This window comes from Mustela erminea, chromosome 17 (assembly GCF_009829155.1).
Source record: "Mustela erminea isolate mMusErm1 chromosome 17, mMusErm1.Pri, whole genome shotgun sequence".
Classification (NCBI taxonomy): Eukaryota; Metazoa; Chordata; class Mammalia; order Carnivora; family Mustelidae; genus Mustela; species Mustela erminea.
The window spans coordinates 66,878,766-66,888,248 of record NC_045630.1 but is presented as its reverse complement, the minus strand read 5'-3'; positions in this window follow the sequence as shown (position 1 = coordinate 66,888,248).

Below are 9,483 nucleotides of genomic sequence, written 5' to 3'. Positions count from 1 at the left end.
GCTGAGACCAAGACCGTGGCCCTTCCTCCCCAGGAAGGAGGCCTTCTCCAATGAAGGCTTTGGGAACAAGAGTCTGAGCTGCCAAAAACATTCAGGCACAAGCATTTATTCACAAAAATGTGACCATTTATTCAGAAAACGCCCCAACACTACAATCTTCCGGACCCTTCCATTGTGCCCTCGGTGCCAGGGTCTACGGGCCTCAAGTATCATTCAACAACAACAACAACAATGCAAAGCTCTTGACACAGCTGTCCCCCACTTTCCGGTGAAAGAGAAAGACACCAGCGCACAACCCTCACACCACCAGCAGCCCTTTGCCAGGGTGTGGGCGCCTCCCTGAAGCACTCGCTGACCGCAGTCTGAAGCCCCAGTGGACCCCCCCCCTCACCTACAAGCAAAACGTGTGGAAGACATTTTGTCCCTCCCCCAACTCCTGCCCCGTCAGGTTCCAGAAGTGGGGTCTGCACCACATGGAAGACTGAAGTCAGACCCTTCCCTGCACGTGGGTCGATGATTTAGTGGCCAAGATGTCACCCATTGTCATCCTCCTCCTTTGCCCGGACGCTCAGGACTTACCGTGTCTGCAAGGCAAGGGGAGACCGCGGGGCAAGGGTGAGGGCACCGGGCCCTGGCAGCTCCCATTCCGTGTGTGGGGATCACACACTTTCTCCCTAATGCACGCTGGTTGGGGGGAGCCCATCAGCCTCCAGCCACACCCCTCGCTGGGCGTCTTCCTGGGATACAGCGTTCAGTGTCTGTGATAAACACACACCTGAAACCAGTGCAGTGTTATACGTCCGTCACAGCTCAGTTTTAAAAATTACAGAATCAGGCAGGGGCGCCTGGGTGGCTCAGTGGGTTAAGCATCTACCTTTGTCTTGGGTCATGATCCAGGATCCTGGGACTGAGCCCCACATCAGGCTCTCTGCTCAGCAGAGAGTCTGCTTCTCCCTCTCTCTGTCTTTCTGTCTTTCTCTGTCCCTCTCATATAAATAAATAAAATATTAAAAAAAAATAAAGTCAGTAGGACAAGACTCAGAAGAAGGTATCCTTGCTGACACTAGCTCAGAACGTGTCATATTTTGGAACTAGACAGAGGTGACAGCTGTACATTATGAATATACAACATGCTGTAGAATTACTCACTTTAAAATGGTTAATTTTAGAGTCTGTGAATTTCACCCCGATTTACAAACGAGAAAGAACTTGTTGCTAGATATTCAGACAAAAAGGCTGCCTCAGGAAACAACTTGCTTGGACTTTAAGAAAATGGCGTGTGGCCACAGACACAGCAAACAGGGTTCAAGGGAAATGTGTGAATATCGGTCCTAGGAAAGGATTTTATTTTTTTTTTAAAGATTTTATTTATTTATCAGAGAGAGAGAGGGGGAGAGAGCGAGCACAGGCAGACAGAGTGGCAGGCAGAGGCAGAGGGAGAAGCAGGCTCCCTGCCGAGCAAGGAGCCCGATGCGGGACTCGATCCCAGGACGCTGGGATCATGACCTGAGCCGAAGGTGTGGGGAGCCATGCACTTGTGGATGGCAGTCACGTAGGTGACTAGGCCCAGGATAATGGGACTGTGAATGTTTAACCCAAAGATAATGGGTGCGCTCGTGGACGACGCACGTTCAATGCCTGGAGTCACAAGGAGGGTATATGATTAACCTGTAGTTTTGGGGAAGGGCACAAGATCTGTAGAACAATAGAAACCTATGGAGTCACGTAGGTGCTCACGAGCATCTCACATGCTCATGGATAAGGTCACTAGTAATCCTTCTGATTGGTGTTTAGGTGAATCGCATGATATGGTGATTGGGCATTTGTAACTACTGATACTATAATAAGGGGCTTAATTTGAGGAGCGGGGTTCCCGGATCAAGATATGTAGAAGACTGACAATAAAGAAGTTTGCCACTCAACCTCGTCTGCGGGTCGTTCTTGCGGGTCGAGAGCGACACGAAGGCAGCTGCTTAACCCACTGAGCCACCCAGGCGTCCCCTAGGAAAGGATTTTAAAAAGAACGATGGGAACCTAGACCAGAAAGCATAATATGAAAACAAATAGTAACACCAAGTCCAGACGTGTCAGTCCCTCCCCTACACATAAACTGAACTCGCCGGCTGACGGAGGGTGTCAGAGTAGATTGCGACGTAACGCAGCTCTGGGGCTGTTTGCAAAAACACACACTCAATGCATGAAAGCACCAAACCATCGGGAGGCCAAGTTGGAGAGGAGATACATCAGCCCCAATATCAACTGGAGACAGCCAGTGTGGCCACATTAATGTCAGCCGCAGAAGACGCTAAGGCAAATCGCATCATTCAAGAGAGTTTCTGCGGCTGATTCAAGCTACCAAAGCCATGCAACCCTTCTCAACACGGACGCGCGTGACGAAGGAGACTCTGGGTCCACACAGCAAGTCATCGACTTGCAGGCATGATCTGATAAATCACCGTGAACGTGGGAGCCACAGCACGCGGCTCGCCGTAAATCAGACCTCAAGCAGCCACCAACCTGCCGCCCAGAGAGAAGAGTCGAATGACACAATTAAAACTTCCATCCGACGGCACGTTTAGAAATATTTATTATATTTTCCATGAGGCTTTAAAGATGTCTCAGCAAGTTTTAAAGGGAAGTAATCACATGACATGAATTTGTTCCCCAAAGTCTGGGAATTCAGCTGTGACTGTGTGAAAAAGGGGGTCCGATCTCAAATGGACGGAAGTAAAATTTCTGTCATCAAACAGACTACAGAAAATGGAAATGAAAATGTGGAAGAGAAAGCATTTAAAAAGACATCCTTCTCCGGCTCCTGGCTAATCAGGGAGACTGCTTGTCCCGGGCCCTCCTCTCCTGTTTGTGCTCTCTCTCTCTCTCTCAAATAAATAAAACCTTCAAAACAATATAAAAAACCAAAAGGACATTCTTCTTGCCTATCTGAGTTTGTGGAGTGGGAGTTCACCTGCGAGGCACTTTTTTCCTAATTGCAGGAATACCGTAGAACGCAGTTTTGTGCTCGGATGTCAACCTGCTAATAAATTTTGTCACGCCGTGGCTCTTGCCTTTTCCCTGGGAACTGCTCCCCGGCTCTTAAGCTTCCCCCTCCTTCGGCCAGAAATCAAAAGCCTCCGAACACAAACGCGTGTCAATAAGACACCCGCCGACCAGCACCCCCAGAGAAATCAGAATTCCTTTTAGACTCCATCTGGGTCAACCTCCTGCGCAACATATCCTAACTCCCACCTCAGCCAAATGCATTTCCGTTGTTAAGGTCTCCGTCGTGGTAAAATAAAAGGTGACATCTACCCCCTCCCCGTCCCCTGAAGGTTTAAATTCAGACAACCCACGGCCTTTCCTTTTCTGGAATAGAGTCAGTAGCTGCTCTTCCTCCCACGGCAGAAACCGGTAACTAATGTTCTGATCAACAACTGGCTCCCCAGAGCTTCTTCCAGAAAACCCCACCCAGGCCTTACCTGGCTTGGCCCTGGCTCCTCAGCATACTAGTCCTTGAGCCAAAGGCTTCAGGGGGGACTGTTTGTCCTGGTGGAAAGACATGCTCGGTTAAGCTCTGCGTTTATTAGCAATGGGACATGATAAAAAGAAGGTTTTGAAAGACAAGGACAAGGTGCTGCCTGCTTGCTTCTACTTGCCAACTGGACCGGCTCCTGTAGGGTCACTGGGTGCTGAGCCCCAGAAGCAAGGGTCTGCTTACAGCAGGGCTGTAGGGTCCCTCCCTTCAAGTTCTTAGCCTTCTGTTCCCTTTTCCACTCAAGCCAGAACTGCTTTTCTCCTAATCACTTGAGACCTCAGCCAAAGACGTTTCAGGTGCAGGAAGCGAAAGCAGAGAGCTCTTGCTTTGCCTCCTCTCCCTGTTCTCAAGGGAGTTCGCGCTTAGGGTTGTGGTCCCTGGGCCAGCAAAGTCAGCGTCACCTGGAAACGTAGTAGAAACGGATCACCCAGATCTAATAAATCTAAAGTTCTTGGTCCCCCGCAAGCTGTCGCCATGGGTAAAGTCTGAAAACCACCGCTCAGAACATGCCTCTTTGGTTAGGTTTATTCCTAGGTGTCTTACGGTTTGGGTGCAACTGTAAATGGGGTCGATGCCTTAGTTTCTCTTTCTTCTGTCTTGCTGTTGGTGTAGAGAGATGCAACTGCTTTCTGAGAATTGATTTTATATCCTGACACTTCAATGAACTCCTGTATGAGTTCTAGCAGTTTTGGGGTGAAATCTTTTGGGTTTTCCACATAAAGTATCATATCTGCAAAGAGCGAGAGTTTGACTTCTTCCTTGTTGATTTAGATGCTTTTATCTTTTTTTTTTTTTTTTTTTTTTCGTCTGATCGCTGAGGTGAGGACTTCTAGTACTGTGTAGAACAGCCGTGGTGATAGTGGACAGTTCTTGTGGCTCTTATATTTCTGCTGGACATCAGCCTGGTCAGCTACTGACTTGAATTTACTATTTCTAATATGGTCCGTCCGATCATCTTGTACCTTGTGTTTGAGCTGACACCATGCTGGACATTACCATATGCAGAACCCACCTCTGGTGTGGGGGTGCTTCCAAGAGAATCTAGACATGGCTTTACGTGCCCCTGCCTCGGGGCTGGGAGAGTATCTCGATTTCCTAGTGGACCTGCCCACGCCAGCTGGAAGACCTCGGCGTCGGACCAGTGTGGTAACTGGTGTTACCAGCCGCCTCACTGCCCCGTTTCTCTGGTGGGGTTTGCCAGCTCACTCACTGCTCTGCCTGGCTACAAGGGTAACCATGACTGCAGCCTGGACCTCACTCGAAGCTCCAAGAATGTATCAGCACAGAGAGATCCAAACAGGATCGTCTGAGGCACACAAAGCCGTACTGAGATTGAGAATTCTTGTCTACACATCCCAGAACAGGGATAACCCCGTTCTTCTGGTTGCAAGACTGAAACCCCAAGTGTCGTGACAGGCGCAGTCTCATCCGAGAGCAGCTGGGCATCCTGTTCTGAGACCCTCCCCCGGCCTGACTGCACCCTTAGTTGTCACCCGGAATCAGGGAGGAGGCGTGGGGAGGCTGCCCGCGGCGGCCGGCAGGGCCGTGAGAATGGTCATTTAGCAGACAGCACCTGGAGGTCAGCTGTGCTCATTGCTCCGGGGCAGAACTGCTTCCTTTCACTGCACAAAGCAAACTCCGGCATCTTCTCTCCCCGCCCCTTCTCCCCGCCTCCCCCCTACATATGGATCTATAACATAGATTAACCCTTCACATGGATTAGGTCGTATACAATACATGCTACAGTTTATATGGATTATGTGCGATCACATGACACATGATTTTGAGCTTGTATTGATGTTAAACTTAAACTTCTTTGCTTCCGTATTTTCTTTTCTCATATAATGAAAACCTTGAGCAATGCACCTGATGGTCCACAGATCTGTCTCTTGCTTCAGCAGGGTTTGGATGGAACAGACCCAAGGATGCCCCTTACCAGCCTCCGACCATCTCCGACCTTTCTGTCAGTCCTAACCTTCAGAGCCCTCTCCTTGGCCACCCTCTGTCTCCAGGGCCAGCCAACACCCTATTTTGAGCTTCACTCCTTATTAATAATCAACCGTGAGCTCCCAGATTCGACAGAATTATTCCACAGACGTTGAAGCCTCTGTCCACTCCTGATCACCCTCCATCTGTGGGCCTCCTACACCGGCCTCTCTCTGAGCTTCTGTTTCCACCAGGAGGGTGTGGATCTCAAGGGTGTCGGCCATTTTTGCAAGCCCACTGAGAAGTGTGAGGGTGCTGAGTGTCTCTCAAAGATGCAAATCCCTCGCCGCAGCCACACCCCCTTGGCACACTTGCACAGAAGCCACCCTAAGAGGAGTGGGGTGAAGCCTCCCTGATCTAGAGGATGAGCCTGACCAGACCGGTGTGGATCCGTATGGCTCGGGTTCTGCCCACGCAGACCCCATCTCTGTGCCTTCTCTAGCCACTTCCTAGACGAGGAGTGAAATTCACCAAGATGGTGCGCAACTTCCTGCCGCCTGCCTGGCCCCTAGGCGGAGCTGGGCAAGCATCTCTGCAGAAGGCTCATCCCCAAGGGTAAGTAGGAGCCTCTGGAGCTCAGCAGCCTCCGAGGGGCCCCCCGGCCTCCCTCTGGTGCCAAGGTTTGTGCCTGAGCTTCTCCCTACGGCTGTGAGGCAGCTTTTTAACTCCCCTGAGCCCTTTTCCAAACTGTGGGCCAAATGGAAACAATAAAGCTTTTTGCAGAAAAAAAAAAAAATGTGTGTATATATGAAATGAAAATATTGGATTCTAATATCACCAACAGCTTTTACTTATTTGGTTTATTCTACAACACACATACAATAATCTCAAAATTATAACATCTACAATGAAACAACTCATTTCCCTGAGTCCTTTTTATACTTAGAAAACATTGCCCCAAAAGATGTTTGGAGTCTTATGTGCAAAAGACATTTGAAATCACTCCTTTTCCGGGGCAGTCACATGTTACCTACCATACAGGCCACCCAGCCAGCTTGCCGCAGCCTCTAGGAGCCTGGCTCACAGGAGCTCACAGGAGCCTGGAGGACCAGGCACATAAGGTCTGTCTTGCACAAGGAGCCTTGGGCCACTTGCTCAGGGGGCCAGTCCCCTTTCTAAAGGCCCATGGTATTGTCACAGCTGTTGTTCTGTCACTTGCTCCTAGACTTAACTGTTGGCCGCCACAGAGCTGGGGAAACTCGAGGTAGTCCATACCCTTACACCAACTTCAAAATCTCCCCCACCGTTATAACTCTTTAATAATTGAATATTTGCATACATTGAGAATGATAACCACAAGAAATCTAGTTGACATCCATCACACAGTTACAAATAGTTTTTCTCGTGATGAAAACTTTGTAGAGCTAATCTCTGAGCACTTTCCCTTATGACGGAGTCCGTACGTGGTGTGCCTTGTTAGAGTTCTTGAGCCAGACCTCCAGGCTTGGACGTGCGTGTGTGTAATGGCCAGCAGGGTGGGGCCAGGATTCCAGGGAAGACGGGGAGAATCCATGGGGAGAAGGGACAGAGCTGCCCGCAAGAGAAAAGCCTTGCGCCTGACCGTGCTGCTGGAAGGGAAAGCCTAGTTACGCCTGGCATGACGCACAGACTGGTCGAGTCACCATGTCGTATACCCAAAGCTGACGTAGCACACCGTGTCTGCTGTGTTCACATGGAGGCAAGAGTCTGAGGGCACGATCAGCTGTGTTCCGTTCCAACAAAAGCCCAAAAAGGAGGAAATGTATTTAACCCACAACAGAAAAACAATAGCGATGGCCGATTGTGATTGAGCCGTTACTGTTATAACGATTCACATCTACTAGGTCGTTTAATCCCTCTGGCAACTCTCTGTGGTAGGTCATACGATTATTCCCATGACTGATGGGGAAACTGAGATAATTTGCCCCAAGTCCCAGAGACAGTAAGAGGCAGCGTCAGGCTTCCAACCAGAGTTCCCGTCAGAATCCAGCTCATCACGCTCTGTCCCCAGGAACCACGTGTTTGGGGACGGAAAAGTTAAAGGCTGATTCAAGACGGATGGGATTCTCTAGTTCCTCTAGGAACGAGCGGTAGGAGCTGTGGAGGGAGCCCTCACACCCCATTCCCTGTCCCGGTTAAGCCGCTGAATCACTCACGGGACTGGGGAGGGATTTCCTTGCTTAGAAACCAGGCTTACCACTCGGCTGCTCAAGTGACAGACATCCTGAGCACAAACTACTTGACACTGTGAGTACCCGTGAGCACACGCCCCTAAGTGGGAAAATTATGGGATCTCAGGGACTAGTCTGGTGTGCTTTTGTAAGAGCCTATTTTTGTTTGGTTTTCTTTCCTAGATTTTTATTAATTAGCCGAGTACGGGTGACTTCAGCTTTCGGCTTCTCTTCTTTCCAAGTATTTAAACCTGGGCTCTGGGCACTGAGCACGATCTTAGGTGGGAACAATGGTCTGGTCTTCCGGGGTCAACCTGATAAACCAGGTAACGACCATAGGGTGCTCCACCGACAGATCCTACATTTCAAGGGCACACTGCCAAATAGAACATAAGAAATGAAGAAGAAACAAACCCCCTAGGTGTAAAGTGGTGGCAAACACTTTTCCTCTCGGCTCGCAACATGGAGTCCCACCAAGGGAACTTATGGACTTTCCCGCCACCCAGCACAGGAGCTTAGACCAGGTGCCCACCAACATCTGTCCCTGGGTCCCATCCAACTCCTGGGCTGTGGCCATGCTGCCCAGTCACGTAAAGGGAAAGAAGTGAACGGGTGAAGAAAAGAATTCACGAGTGAAACAATCATTGTTCTGTTCCCTCTGCTCTTTGTCTCTGTCATTATTCATCCGAGGACACGACAGCGGGGAGGGTAGAAAGGATCCGGAGAGCGGAGGGAGAGGACAGGCTCAACAGGAAGGTCTAGTTGATCCCACATACAGAGAACAGAACAGTCTGGGAAGGTTTGAGAAGATCAGAGACCATATTAATCCACGTCCCAATAGCTGCTGCCCCAGAAAACCCCAAATCCCACTGGAACGCGGACTTGCTGCTCACATTCCAGTCCCGTGAAAGTGTTCTCAACCGGGCAGCTCTCCTTCAAGCAGTGACCCGGATGCCCCGTTTCCTTCCATCTGGGGACCATTTCATCTTCAAGACTTGGTGTCATCAATATCTAGTAAGCAGCAGACAAGAAAAAAGAAAGCAGACAAAAGGCTTTTGAACCACGTCGGCTGTAAGAGACACACATCAATCCACTCACGTGCCTTGGCATCCAGCCCCATCCAGACACAAGGCGGCCCTTGGAAGGGGAGCATGAATTTTTGGTGGAAACGTATCAATCCGCGTCATCATAGCTTCAAGAGGCTTTGTCAGGACGCTGTTCTAAGAATATGTGTTGGGGAAACACAGCCCCAGGAAGGAAGTCAAAGGAAGAAAGGTCACCAGCTGTCATGTCTCAGACACCCTACTCCTGGGCAGAACAAACCCGCCTCCATCACAATTGTGCAGCCCGGTGCCCAAGACCTTTGCTCTCTTCCTGAATGCCTTGTTCCCACCCAGTATTCTTCTGACAGGCATCTGCTGTTTTCGTGGTGACCCCAAGCTCTCCAGACCCCTTCGGGGCAACTCTGCTGCTTTCCCTGAAGACATGGCCAGGGGACCAGTTAATCAGGAGCACGGATGCCCACGGGTGAATCGGGTCCCATCCTTGATACATTTGGTTTTAATGTTTCTTATTTTCATAACCTGAGGACTCTAGAGACTTCAGATCCCTGGAAATGATTTAATCACGTTGTCACAGTCCGATTCTGCAGAAATCTGACAGGCAGTTTGTCCCTGGGAAACCATCCATCCCAGGACACAGCCAGGGGTGTACCAGGAAAGTCAGCCAACTACTGCAACACTAATAAGTAAGAATAAAATACTGAAACTAATAATATCTCTGCCATAATCATAGTTCTTAATACTCTACAAAGTG